General features: G+C 47.8%; 1 long non-coding RNA gene across 1 annotated transcript in view; it reads right to left on the bottom strand.

The window, feature by feature from the left end:
- The window catches only part of LOC142301319 (uncharacterized), a 68,038-nt gene extending 53,181 nt beyond the window's left edge, over positions 1 to 14,857 (bottom strand). The window contains exons 1-2 of the long non-coding RNA XR_012752759.1: positions 14,810 to 14,857; positions 6,947 to 7,046 (exon numbers count right to left, since the gene is read on the bottom strand). This is a non-coding gene — a long non-coding RNA (uncharacterized LOC142301319). The remainder of the gene's footprint in view (positions 1 to 6,946; positions 7,047 to 14,809) is intronic.
- Positions 14,858 to 15,277: the final 420 nt, after the last annotated feature.

The raw sequence follows: 15,277 nt of genomic DNA, 5'->3' as shown, positions 1-15,277 counted from the left end.
CTCGCTATCTCAACACGTTAGATTATCTGCTACACACGCAAGCTTCAAACTGAATCTGAAAACTCATCTGTTCAGAAATGACTATAACCTTCAATGACACCACCACCATACGTACTTGACGCTCAACCTAAATAACTCCTACTGTCTCCTCCCAAAAATCCTTTAGAATGTAATCCCGCAAGGGCAGGGCCCTCTTCCCTCTGTACCAGTCTGTCTATAGTTACTTGTATATGTATTCTGTATGTAACCCCCTTCTCATGTACAGCACCATGGAATCAATGGTGCTCTATAAATCAATAATAATAAAAATAATAATAACTTCCTTGTCTGTACTCATTGCAGCTTTGGAGCAGACCTCTGATTCCCAGGCTATAGTGCGACTGAACAGCTATGCAAACTCAACCATCTCTGTCACCCCATACTCAGCAGGGCTGGTGGAAACTTGAGAGCTGTTAGGAAGCAAGTGCAATTGGATTGACACCACAGAGGAATGGAGTATTTGGGATCTTGAAATGGGGGTGGAGGAGAGGCCACTTTATGGAGCAATTCAGATCCATTGAAGCAGCTGCTGATTTGGCCTCATCTACATTTGTTAGCGATGGTCGTGTCCATGAAAAAAGGGATCATATCAGATTATCCATGGGAAGAAGTACACCTGTTCTTTTGGATGGTATTTGTTGTTACAAAACGGTGACGCCTTAAACGCAAGCAGCCTGCTGCGGTTTCAGTTGCGCCCAGGCATCAGCTGCCATTTAGGCCTGTGCCTCGGGTTGTCTAGCTGGCTGCTTTCTCCTCCACGTCTAAGTGTGGAGAGGCAGCTAGTGCGCATGTGTGTGCCGATTTACCCCAGCCGCAGCCTAACTCCAGTGTTTCGCCTAGTGAGTATGCTCAGCCTGACTGTGCCATTCCTGAGGCTAAGTCTTCATTTCAGGCTACAGCGCATGCTCCCACACTTAGTGCGAAAAGCCTCTTTGCACAGGTACTTGCACTCCGTGCCGGGTCTAAGTCCTGTGTTGTGCATAGACACCATGCTAAAGCTGATAGTCTTTTTTCAGAGACTGTATTTCATGCAACTGACCATGGTCAGGCACTTACTGCATCAGAAACTAGGTCCGGTAATGAACTCTTTGGCCCTGCCCCTGATGTGGGGGGCCCATTTAGACCACAGGGCATCAGGTGTCCTGACGATGTGGCCAGGCCACTCCCAAATGGCTTGCAGAGGCACGCCCCTATGACTTGTCACCTCATTATTGATGGTCAGACGATGACTGGTGAGGTGTTTGGGTCATGACAGCCATGAGGTCATCATTGAAGTTGCGGTTCCAAATAGGACGCTAGTTATGCCACTCATGACGTATCACTCTGCTTTTGTCTCCAGGAGGTGCATTGTGGTCCACCCTGGTTTGGGGCGGACCCAGGTTATAGAAGGGGCTGGAGACAACAAGGAGGTGCGCAGTCTTCTATTATGCACACCTCCATGTGTTGAACCCATTGCGGCTTTAGGCCAGAGGTAGGCAGGGATAGGGCGTCGATGCAGGCTGCCACCACAGTTGGTAACACAGAACGGTTAAGACCAGCTCCTGTCCTACAAGTCCTGCTTGTGCAGCCCAGTGGCATTAACAGGCCTGCTGCTGCTGATGCGCCTGCTGTTCACAGGTGTGGCCCCAATGCACACTGTCAGCGTACTGAATAGCCCCTGTGATGTTAACAGGGAGTTCCTGGGCTGGGTGGTCGTGTGGACCCTGTGACGCTAACAGGGCTCCCAGTCTCAAGATCCGAGTGGCGTCTAACTTGGTTCAGGCTACTATTAGTTTCATAGCCACACAGCTCTGTATCCTCCACCGAACCTTCCAGTTGCCAACCTCTCCTTTTCCATCTGGGAGCACGGTGGACACTGACTGCTGATGGGGATATATACCTTTCTCTTTCTTTTCTTATTAATTTTCGTTATATAGCGGTAACATAGTATATGCCACCTTATCCAAATCTGCCAGTCCCACCGTAACAGATGGTGTTTCTTCATCAAATGTTACTTTTGCTTAACCACCAAACCCACGGACCAAAACTTTTTTCCCCTTTCCAACACACCTGTTCCCCTTTTCACCCGCATCTGTCCTTTTTCAACTCATTTTGTATATGACCAAAAGTGCAACTCTGCAGGGACACCGTACTCAATGGCATCTCAGCACAACAGCCAGCCCTCAGTCCCTCAGATGTGGACAAGTAAAAGACCATTTCCTCCTATCCATGACAAACCGTTGAGATTCACTCTGTGCAGCACTGGTGTTTAGTGGAAAAGCAGATCGAAGATTGCGTAACACCTTCTGAAGATACTCCTGTACACGTGCGTCCCTTTATATGGCAGGAATTATTTCGCCAAATTTTGTCTTGTACCGGGGATCTAACAGTGTGGCAACCCAGTAGTTAGCATTACTTCGAATTCGTACAATCCGAGGGTCATGTTGTAGGTAGTGCAGCAAGAAGACGCTCATGTGTCTTGTGCATCCAGGAGGACCAAGTCCTTGGTGTGTTGGTGGCAGAGAGGTGAGAATCGTGCCTCCTTCCTCTGCCCTCTCCCCCCAACCTCGCCCTACCGAAATGTGAGCAAGCTCTCACTCATCTGCTGAGTCTTCCATGCCCATCGCAAGTTCGTCCTCCATTTCTTCATGGCTCCTGCACCTTCCTCAACAATTTTTGCTGATACTATGCGCCCTTGTTAATCCCTATCCCCCACCATAACTGCTGCCTAGGTGCCGCTTACCGTATGGACCTTGTAGATCTTATTATCCCTTCTGCATATGACTCCTCCTGTACTTCCTCACCTTCCTCTTGGATCAATACCTGACTCAGAATAATGCTTACAGTGTGCTCCATCATGTAGATGACCAGAATTGTCACGCTGAGAATGGCATTGCCAGTGCTAAACATCTTCGTCGACATTTGGAAACTGTGTAGAAGGGTGCATAGGTCCTTGATCTGACACCACTCCAGCAGCGTGATCTGCACCACCTCTGGATCAAGTTAGCCCAGGGTATACGTTAGACCGTATTTCAGCAGGGCTCTGCGGTGCTGCCACAGACGCTGCAACATGTGCAGATTCCAATTCCTGCGTGTCAGAACATCGCATTTCAGGCGTTTAACCGCCAGACCCTAAGACTTCAGGAGCGATGAAAGTTGTTGAGCTGCTGGGTGCGAAGGATGAAAGTGAGCATATAGCAGCGTGCCCGCTGCACAAGGCCATGTAGGCCGGGATGGTATTTTAAAAATTGCTGGAGAATCAGATTCAACACGTGAGCCATACAAGGCCCGTGTGTCACATTGCCCCGACGAAGGGCCGCAGACAGGTTTGCATCATTGCCGCACACGGCTGTTAAGTCACCAACGTAGTCCACTCAATCAATTTGTACTCTGGTCCCAATGGGAAGACACCACACCCTTTTTAGGCCCCTCCTGTCTGCAGACCACTGCCAGACAAAACTATGAACCTCTTGTTACTGTTACCCCCAGTTCAGTTTTATGAGTTTGTGTGCTTGTTACCTGACTGCGTTTCCTGCTTGCTGTTTATGTACCTCATTGGCCGATCCGCATTTCACCCCTGCTTGTTTTCTGATTAAGTCCTGACCATCCCATTCTGTTCCTCTTCCTCAATTAATGTTTTTGACCCTGCATGACTACTATTCTCTGGAACTGCAGCCTTCCACAGGTATTGATCAACTTGGGCCCTGTGTAATTCCAAATCACTGTATAGGGGTTAAAGGGTTTCAGGGTTCTGGGTGTCCAGCTTGGTGAGTGGCTTGCCTCTAGCCTATCCTTTACAGCCCATCTGAGTGTGTCGATCCAGGCAGGCATTACACCGTGCCCTCTGCAGAAGGCCATGTAGGCAGGGATAGTGTTTTAAAAATTGCTGGACAACCAGGTTCAACACGTGAGCCATACAAGGCACGTGTGTCACATTGCCCTGAAGAAGGGTCGCAGACTGGTTTGCATCATTGTCGCACCCGACCTTCCCTGACTGCTGGTTGACTGTAGACAACCATTGATGAAACTCGGTCTCACTCTCCAGAGCTAACCGACCACAATTCCTCAGCGGTGTCTCACATTTCCCCTACATTTCAAAGTAAACATTTGACCGCCTGATGGCCTTGAGATCTACTGCCAGCATAGTAAGGAGGTGTGTGGGATTCCTTGGGCGCAGTTACAAGGAAGGGTGGCCTGACCACACAGGGTTTGGGCCGAGGTGGAGGACCCACACGAGGTTGAGGAGGCAGAAGCAGTGGAGGAACTTGTACATACAGAGGAAGGATTGACACACAAGTCGTGGGGACGGCAAGACTTGTACAGCAAACCCTTCTCCATCTCTCACCATAATTACCCAGTGCCCAGTCAGCAACATGTAACTCCCCTGTCCATGCTTACTGGTCCAAGTATCTGTGTTGAAATGCACCCTGTCACACACAGAGTTTCTCAAGGAATCGGTGAGGTTGTGTGCGACCTACTGTGGTAGCGCGGGCACGCCTTTCTTGGAGAAGGAGTGACGACTGGCCATCGGCTCTTGGGGCACTGCAATGGGCATAAGGTCTCGAAAATCCTCGGTCTCAAAAGGGTGTAAAGGCAGCCTTTCTGTTGCCAACAAGTTGCAGATGATGAAACTCAACCTCTTAGGCATGTCATGCCCTTCGAAAATCATGTAAAACATAGCGAGGGGACTCCAACCACAGTCTCCCTCGTTGCCACTAATTGGGCCACACACACCCCACTTGACTGGCATCAGTTGACCCCCTTTTGAAAAAGAAAAAGATGCTTTGCATGAAGCACTCTCAAAAATACGTGTGCCTTTCCCGTCCCCTGGCTGACCCAGGGGAAGAAAAGTCCTCTGAGAGCCATGACTTGTTCATCTTGGTTCTTTTAGAAACACAGCGAGGGGACTCCAACCACAGTCTCCCTCGTTGCCACTAATTGGGCCACACACACCCCACTTGACTGGCATAAGTTGACCCCCCTTTTGAAAAAGAAAAAGATGCTTTGCATGAAGCACTCTCAAAAATACGCATGCCTTTCCCGTCCCCTGGCTGACTCAGGGGAAGAAAAGTCCTCTGAGAGCCATGACTTGTTCATCTTGGTTCTTTTAGAAACACAGCGAGGGGACTCCAACCACAGTCTCCCTCGTTGCCACTAATTGGGCTACACACACCCCACTTGACTGGCATCAGTTGACCCCCCTTTTGAAAAAGAAAAAGATGCTTTGCATGAAGCACTCTCAAAAATACGTGTGCCTTTCCCGTCCCCTGGCTGACCCAGGGGAAGAAAAGTCCTCTGAGAGCCATGACTTGTTCATCTTGGTTCTTTTAGAAACACAGAGAGGGGACTCCAACCACAGTCTCCCTCGTTGCCACTAATTGGGCCACACACACCCCACTTGACTGGCATCAGTTGATCCCCCTTTTGAAAAAGAAAAAGATGCTTTGCATGAAGCACTCTCAAAAATACGCGTGCCTTTCCCGTCCCCTGGCTGACCCAGGGGAAGAAAAGTCCTCTGAGAGCCATGACTTGTTCATCGTGGTTCTTTTAGAAACACAGCGAGGGGACTCCAACCACAGTCTCCCTCATTGCCACTAATTGGGCCACACACACCCCACTTGACTGGCATCAGTTGACCCCCCTTTTGAAAAAGAAAAAGATGCTTTGCATGAAGCACTCTCAAAAATACGCGTGCCTTTCCCGTCCCCTGGCTGACCCAGGGGAAGAAAAGTCCTCTGAGAGCCATGTCCACATTGTCAGTGGACAGACACGTGTGCTTATCTGCCAGCAGACCCCCAGCAGCACTGAAGACAGGTTCCGAGAGAACGCTGGCTGCAGGACACGACAAGATCCCCAAGGCGTACGTGGCGAGCTCAGGCAATTTATCCAGATTGGAAGCCTAAAATGAGCAGGGCTCAAGTTGCACAATAATGGCATCGATGTTTCCTTGCATATACTCATATATCTGTGTGTCCTCCTCTTTTTCCTTGTCCTGCTTTTTTGTTTTCGCATGAGTATATGTCCTTGTCACTTTCCCATGTGTTTGTGTTGTGTTGTGAGTTGTTTGTCACCTTTTGGACACCTTTGAGGGTGTTTTCTAGGTGTTTTTATGTGTTTGTGAATGCCTGCCATTGTTTCCTATGTGGTTCGAGTTCGGTTCGTCGAACGGTCGACGAACCGAACTCGAACGGGACCTCCGTTCGGCGAACCGACCTCGAGCCGAACCGGGACCGGTTCGCTCATCTCTAATCGTAACATCGGTCATTTCCAAATCATGGAAATGACCGACGCTACACCGATGATACGATTACGACGCTTTTGCGCTCGTTAATCGTATCAAAAGTGCTTTACACACTACGATATCGACAGCGACGCCGAAGCCGGATGTGCATCACTTTCTATTTGACCCCACCGACATCGCACCTGCGATGTCGTAGTGTGCAAAGTGTTCCTTAGTCAGGTGCTAACTACCTGCCTGCTGTGCACAAGAGAAATCTCTGCCAGACCGGCTCAGAATGCGATTCCCCTGCTTTATTTCACCTCTTATGAACAGAGCAGTGTTTCATCAGTGTTTGTGTGCCAAAGCCAAGATGAAAAATAAAATTGAAAGACTGATACCTGTTGTGTGATTTGGAGACTCTCCTGGTTTTGGCATCCAAATACTGACGAAAACTGACGTGTGACTGAGGCCTCAAGCACAGTGTTACACATTAAGCCTGATTTCTTACCATTATGGCTGCCTTATCTTCTGGCAAACCGCATAAAGAATCTAAAACACATGACAAATATGGTGCAAGTAATGAAATACTATTTTTTGTGCAAATTACGTCAGAATTCCGCAGCATTTAGCTTCATAAATAAGTCTGTTAATTTTACATCAATGGCTTACAAGGACAACCACATGTTCTCTTTTAATACTTCTACTTACCAGTGAGCTTTTTCAGATCCAGCGAAATTCTGTTTAAGATCTTAATCATTTCTTTAAGCTCAAATTGCTTGATATCAGATTCTGAATTCAGCGCAAACATCTGAAAAAATACATTATACTATATTTTAACTAGAACGATATACTGCTGCATGGTTAATTTAACATATGTGGAGGCTGTATAGTATCACAGGGAAGAGCCACATCACTGTATGTAACCCTTTCTGGAATCACAATGTACATTTGAGATTTGAGCCTGCCTTATAGGCTGACTGTCAGGCACAACACACTGCAAAACAGTTGAAGTTGACTCATTGGACCAAATAAATCAGTATATTAAAATTAAATGTAATCTATTACCAGGTTTTTGCTAATCAGTCTGAATGTCATAATTTAGGAATAGAGATGAGCGATGTTCGAATCGAACCGTTCGCCAATTTCAAATTCGAGTGGTTTTGGGCGGTGTTCGAGTCGTTCGACGAACTCAAACGATTTGCTTCATGTTCGACCGTTCGAGTTACCGTTCGATAACAGTTAGATCACCAAAAGCGTAGCTAGTTATTAGCTGGCTTTTCACTGTAATACTGTCAGACACTGTTACTAATGATATTATCAAAAGTAAGTGTATAGTGTGCGGGGGGAGACGGGGTTTAGATCAGTGCTGCTGAGTGCTAAAAGAATGGTTGAGTCTGCAGATCTGTGCAGTCACACTATAGCCTGGGAATCAGAGGTCTGCTCCAAAGTGAGTCCAGATAAGGAAAAGGAAATGATGTGCAGTGATGGCCAGAAGCTTTGTGAGTCAGATTCAGGCCCAGATGAAGAAGGTTCTGAGCATAATGTAGACCCTCATTCCAAAACTGTAACTCCTCTTGGTGGAGACAATAAGGAACATGCTGATGACGATGAAACTCAGATACCTGATTGGAATGACAACTTAACTATTCGCCACTTGATGAGGTCAGCAGAGGCGGTGGAGGAGGATGCGACTGACGACGAGGTTAGCTTGCGCCTTCCTGGACACAGACGGAGTACTGGAAGCACGTCAACAACTGCATCCTCAGCCACAACTCTGCCTCTGAGCACAAGTCGCGGTGGCTCTGCAGGTCGCATGGGCTCTAAGCCTTGCCTAGCCTGGTCCTTTTTTGACATTGCAAAGGATCTCCCAACTCATGTCATCTGTAAGATTTGTCGCCAATCTCTAAGTAGATGGCAAAACCTCACTAGTTTGAATACTTCGTCCATGAGCCGTCACATGGATATGAAGTATAAGTCGCAGTGGGAAGCTCACTGTGCTACAATGCGGCCTAGCGGAGGGTGCCAACCACCGTCTGCCCCTTCAAGTGCATTCGCGTGCTCTTCATCCTCTATGACTGTGGGGACAGCAGTCACACATGCTTTTCAACGCAGATCTTCCACCTCTTTAACCACAGCAGGCAGTGTGATTGTCAGGTCGTCAGTTGTTTTGGAAGTGGAAACAGCTGCTGGTGTTGAGCTCTCTCAGACATCGAGAGCACCACCATTGGATGAAGGCAACATTATGTCTCCGCCTGCACTTTCCTCATAGATCAGCAGTTTTCCAGTGACACCCTACTCAACGCCATCTCAGCACAGCAGCCAGCCATCGGTCCCTCAGATGTGGACAAGTAAAAGACCATTTCATCCTAGCCATGACAAAGCTAAGAGGTTGACTTTCACCATATGCAAGCTGTTGGCTACAGAAATGCTGCCTTTCCGCATGGTGGACAGAGGATTTTCGAGACCTTATGTCCGTCGCAGTGCCCCAGTACCAGATGCCCAGTCGCCACTACTTTGCCAAGAAAGGTGTGCCTGCGCTACACCAGCATGTCGCACACAACATCACCGCTTCCTTGAGAAACTCTGTGTGTGACAGGGTGCATTTCACCACAGATACTTAGACCAGTAAGCATGGACAGGGGGATTACATGTCGCTGACTGGGCACGGGGTAACTATGGTGAGAGATGGCGAAGGGTCTGCTGTACAAGTCTTGCCGTTTCCACGAGTTGTGTGTCAATCCTCTGTATGTAGAAGTTGCTCAACAGCTTCTGCCTCTTCCACCTCGTCTGGGTCCTCGACCTCTGCCCAAAGCCTGTCTGGTAAGGCCACCCACATTGTAACTGCGCACAAGGAATCCCGCTCAATGGCATCAGACGGTCTTTACGTTGAAATGCCTGGGAAATGTGAGTCACACAGCTGCCCAGTTGTGGTCAGCTCTGTAGACCGAGTTTCAGCAATGGTTGTCTCCACTCCACCTTCAGCCAGGGAAGGCCGTGTGCGACAATGCTACAAACCTGGGTGCGACCCTTCGCCGGGGCAAGGTGACACATGTGCCTTGTATGGCTCACGTGTTGAACCTTGTTGTCCAGCAATTTTTAACCCACTATCCCGGCCTAGATGGGCTTCTGCACAGGGCACGGTCACTATGTGCTCACTTCCGCCGTTCACACGCCGCACCTGAACGACTTGCATCGCTCCAGAAGTCTTTCAGCCTGCCCTTTCACCGCCTGAAATGCGATTTGCTGACACGCTGGAATTCGACTCTCCACATGTTGCAGCGACTTCGGCAGCACCGCCGAGCCCTGGTGCAATACGTTATGACGTATAGCCTGGGCCAACGAGATCCAGAGGTGGGGAAGATCACGCTGCTGGAGTGGTCTCAGATCAAGGACCTATGCACCCTTCTGCACAGTTTCGACATGGCGACGAATATGTTTAGCGCTGACAATGACATTATCAGCATGACAATTCCAGTCATTTACATGCTGGAGCACACGCTAAACACTTTTCGGAGTCAGGTGGTGGGACAAGAGGAAGGAGAGGAAGTACAGGAGGATTCATATGCGCAAGGGATAACAAAATCTACAGGGTCCAGATGTTCAGCATCACCAAGGCGGCAGGCATGGGACGGTGGGGGAGAGGGATTAACGAGGGCGCATGGTAGCAGCCAAACTGTTGAGGAAGGTGCAGGAGCCCAGGAAGAAATGGAGGACGAACTGGCGATAGGCATGGAAGAACACAGCAGATGAGGGAGACCTTGATCACATTTCTGTTGTTCGAGGTTCGGGGGAGATGGCAGAGGAAGGAAGCTTGATTCTAACCTCGACCTGTACTTCAGCGCCACCGTCACAACAACAACCATCCTCCTCATTGGGCCTAGCTCTGCTTGCGGAGAGCTGAAACATCTTAGCTGCGTCACACCATCAACCCTAGCAGTGAGAGAGACTACTCAGCGGGCGGCTCCCTCTTATAGCCGCATACCGCAAGTGGCGTCTTAAACTTTATTTAAGGGCAAATACAACTCCCATCATCACCATTATCATCCCCTTCATTTATTAAAGGCACCGCCAGGGTCACGGAGCTGGGCCCCGCCACCGCTGACATCCCAGGACTGGTCTGGCCCGGTTCTGAGTACCCCCGGCCCTGGGAGGGAGTGTTATTTGTGTACCGCCCCATGGCCTCGGCTGCGGCCGCTGAGCCGCTCGGATCCGTGCTCGGGTTCTGCAGGCGGTGGCTCGAGCTTCTCACGGACCCGGGGGTCACATTGCTCTGCAAGGGAGGTTGGCGCTACGCGTGGGGGATGCAGGTATTTGGTTTTGGGGTGATTGTTTGTGACGCCACCCACGGGTTGTGGTGATGGTGGACACCACCGCTGCGGTGAAGGTACGGGGACTCCCGGGAGCGTTGTAGTGGCGCAGCTAGGTGTTGACCCCTCCTTGGGTAGGGGGTGTTTGTCCTGGGGCCCGGTTGGGTGAGGGACGGGGTGCAGGATGCAGGGTTGCAGTGCAGCGCGGTGCGATGCCCGAGGGCACAGGTGTACTCATGATTAAACCACACAGAGTCACTGGTAAACCAAACGGGGTAATGAACGGGTCTCGCAGCCGGCTGCAGCTTCCTAGTCGGGTTGGCAATGTCCGCCTTTCTCCTGCACCTGTGTTTGTAGTTTGACCACTGTGCCTGGGCACTGGTAGTCCGCTCCCCGGCGTGTATGTGTCGTAGGAGCCCCTTTGCCCGCAGACGCTGGCCCTTGGATCTCTGGCCTCTGGCGGTGGCTCTTATCCGGACGGGTTGGGCTGTTGCCTTCAATCGGGACTTTGGTGGGAATGAACATACAGTCCAGACCTCAATCAGTTAATTCGACTATGGTGGTGGCGTATAGCCTAGTTCGGGGTCTGAGTACGCTGCCTGGTGCTCCGGTATCCAGTTAGCTCCCCGGTTCGGTTTCCGGCGAGTCACCACCCTGTCCCCGTCCCTTACGGTTCTGCCGGTCGTGTTCCTGGTCTCCTGCAGGCGGCCACTGCCGTCTGCCTGCCTGACAGTTTGGGGGTCCTAGGCTCCAACCCATGCCCCACGCAGAACTGTACTCCACTACTCTCCACTCCACTGTACTGAACTGAACTGTCCTCTTTTCTGTGAAAAACTGCACTGTCTTCCTGCCCCAGGCCAGCAGACTCCTCGGAGGGCGTGTCTTTCCACCTGACTCCGCCCACCTGGGCGGCAATCAGGTCTTAAGGTTTGACGGGTGGTACCTCTCTAGTGTGGGGGTGTATGTGGTAAGTGTAGTGACCTGTGACCCCTGGGGTCACATTTTTGAGGTCACAAAGATGCACCAAAATGCAAGCATTTCCTTCCCCCAGAAAAGTATGAGATTTCTATTTTGCTGTCCACACTGGGCATCTTTATTTGGCTGCATCTTGGCTGCATCTATGACAAGTTAAAAAAAAACCTAAAAGTTCAAATCACTCGCCCCATTGAAACTAAAACAGTTAAAAACATAAAAAATAAACACATATTTGGTATTGCCACATTCAGAAATGCCCTATCTATAAAGATATAAAATAAATTAATCGATAGGTACACAGTGTGGCGAGAGAAAAATTCCAAACGCCAAAATTACGTTTTTTGATTACCACAAAAATGTTATAAAATGCCATAACAGGCGATCAAAACATAGAACCTCCAGAAAAATGGAATAATGAAAATCGTCAGCTCAAGACGCAAAGAATAAGTCATCATTGAGCCCCAGATCCCAAAAAATGAGAACGCTATGGGTCACAGAAAATAGCACCAAAAGCGCTACTTTTTTTGGACGAACGTCTGACTTTTTTCAACCCCTTAGATAAAAGTAAAAGTATATATGTTTGGTATCTATGAACTTGTACCAACGTGAGGCATTATACTTATACACATCATATTTGACACATCCCACAAAAAATAAACCCTCATGTCGCAAGATTGAAGGAAAAATAAAAAGTTACCACTCTCAGAAGAAGGGGAGCAAAAAACGAAAACAAAAACAGAAACTCGCCCAGGAGTGAAGGTGTTAATAAGTGTATAGTAGAAGGACTGCAAGGACACTAAGCTTCAGGAAGGTGAATTTCCAACGACTTAGAGATGATCTTGGTGCCATAAACTGGGAAAATATCCTTGAAAATAAATATTCAAATTTCCTCTTCAGAGACGTAAAGGACTGAAATGTCATTGAAAGTAACAAAAAAATTAAAATTGGAAAAACCTCGGGTGCACAGCCTATGGATCATCCCTCCCTATTGTGGGTACCTCCTTGTGTCTGTAGCACCCTTCACTGGTTGGGAGCTTGATATAGCTTTTCACTTGGGCACCTGATTGTGAGCCATCTTTGGGATCGCTGGACAAGGGTTTTTATGATTTTCCTTTCTTTTTTGCATGATTCATGCCTGGTTTATTGGTTTATTGTAATTACTGTATGACTTGCATGCTCTTGTTCTGTCATATATTGATAGCCGCTATCCCATTGGATTCACTACCAGTATAGCTCACAGGTGTGGTCCCTATGTTATAGACTTATTGGTTAAGAGTTATTATATTTATGGATTGATCTAGTATATGTTTTTCTAGGGATCAGATTTATACATTGTTGCACATGTACACAGGGCGGTACCCCATATTTCACATCTTGGAGATGTGGGGGTTCTCTATCTATATGTATTTTAAGTGATTTTAATTGTATGTCTTATGTGTCACCTTGATTGTTTCAATAAAATTCTATATCAATCTTTACTTTTCTGAGGATCCCTGTGATATATATATATTTATTTCTGGGTTTTCGCGTCTCCTATGCATGAGCTTTTTTTCTCCCTGGTTGATTGAAAGTAACAATACTAAAAGTCTGTGCCAAACCTTTAACAACCTTTTCCACATGACTTAGGATTAGAGATGAGTGAACCCGACCTGTAAAGTTCACAGTTTGTACCAAACACTGTGTGTCTGGCGCTCAAACTTGACCACGGTCTTTTAAAAAAACGTCTGCGAGTTCGGGTGCTGTTCATATGCTATCACTGGATTGAGCATCGGGATACCCGGGTACGCTCGGTGCTCGGCCCAGTGTTAGGCGCTTGAATTCTACAAATGGCTCTCATTGGGGGTAAAAAACAACAGCTCTGTGTATGGCTGGCTGTTTGTGGGCAGGGAGCTGAACCACCCAATCATTGACTTCCATTATACTCATAACTTGAGTCAAGACCATTTGTTTGGGTAGCCATTGACATATATGGGGTTTGAGGTCCAAAAACAAGTAGAGGTCAAGTCTAGGCCCCGAAATTAACTTTAAAAGGAAATCTGTCAGCAGTTTTTTGCTATGTAAGCTGAAGTCAGCATGATGCAAGGGTTAACACAGAAAATTCAGGGCTGCCTGTCTTGTCACAGTCCGATCTCTTATTTGCTATGTTTGTTTAGGCAGCAGACTTTTCATTGCTCAGACTACAACCAACAGTCTAGCATGACCCGTTCTCTGATTGATACCTCACTGCCAATGTACAATCTCTACTGCGAGCCTACACATGCGTACTACAGTACTTTGCTCTACCCTCAGCAGGGCAGATCAAAGTGTGCATGTGCAGGAGCACAATGGAGGCCTCTGTGTGAATGATGCAGGACGCATCATGCACAAGGGGCTGTGTAGGAGGACGGCAACTGCACAAAATGGAGGAGGCACCGGACAGAGACCAGTGACACCCCCGTTGTACCGGACCGCCCCCTAGGTGAGCATTATAAAGGTGTTTTTTACGCTATCCAGAGTGGTGTGGGCTCTTATATAGAGTATTCGAGAATGCTGCATATAAGGGCTCACTGGTGGTGGCCGCAGCTCATAAGGGAAAAAACTAGTGACAGGTTCCCTTCATCATCTCACCATCAACAGCTGCTCTCCACCCGACCTCTAGGTGGCGCTTACTGGTAAATAGTCCTGGCTCTGCTATAACTGGAACCTGTATTTATGATGTTAGACAGTATATATACACAATACACTACTATAAACACACATTCCACTATACAGACATAAAATATATGGCATAATCATCATCTATATTACAGGGGCTTGACCAGCTATTACAGACACAGTTACTGCTCTGCTATACACACACACACACACACACACACACACACACACACACACACACACAAGCATCTTTGCTGTATAGATACACACTCAGCATTGCTGCAATTAGACGCATGCAGCTGCATACATAGGCAAAGTTACAGCACAATTCTACACAAACCTGAAGTTAAAGAAGAAAAATTCTTTCCTTACTGTGGGTGTTGGCACCCCCTGCTGGTTATCTATAGCCATTAATGTTTTGCACTCCTAATTTTTCTTCATAAAGTGATTTTTTCCCTTACACTTTTGCTGTGGTACCGAATATTTTCTTCTTTAATATCATATTATCTGTATAGAGCAATGTTCCATGAGAATAGGTACACATCTGAACGGTTTTTAATTTGACAATTCAATGGTGGGTTTTTTGTTTGCTTAAACATATTCTGCAGACCTCTGAAGGCATACTACATCACCTCTACTCAGGAGTAGTCAGTACCTGTTGGACAGTTGCCATCCTCAAGACCTCCATGTTGTCAATGTCCTTGCAAGTCATGTGACTGATCACATGCTTGTGGCATCATGAAAGGTCCTATAGCTAATCTGGATCTTTGATCAGTTGTGTCTAAACTCCCTACTGTTTATTATTATTATTATTATTATTAATAAAAATAATAATCTTTATTTCTATAGCGCCAACATATTCCATATATTTCCAATTCAGAGGTTCATATACAAGCAAGTAATAGTTATAGAAGATACAATAATTAAAGCGAAAATAATGACAACCCTGCTCGTGAGAGCTTACAAGGTTGAGCCTAGAATGTACGGACTGCAGTCAGATCATGGGCGTGACTGGCTTGGGTGGGGGTGGGGTGATGTTTTTTCCTGTCCACTATAATCGTACAAGTGGGGGCTTTGTTTCCCCCCCCTGCACCACCCCCATCACCCCAAGACCCCCACTTCT

The sequence above is a fragment of the Anomaloglossus baeobatrachus genome, chromosome 4 (assembly GCF_048569485.1).
Source record: "Anomaloglossus baeobatrachus isolate aAnoBae1 chromosome 4, aAnoBae1.hap1, whole genome shotgun sequence".
NCBI classification, from domain to species: Eukaryota; Metazoa; Chordata; class Amphibia; order Anura; family Aromobatidae; genus Anomaloglossus; species Anomaloglossus baeobatrachus.
The sequence above is the reverse complement of the archived record's forward strand: the minus strand, read 5'-3'. Positions and strand labels throughout refer to the sequence as shown.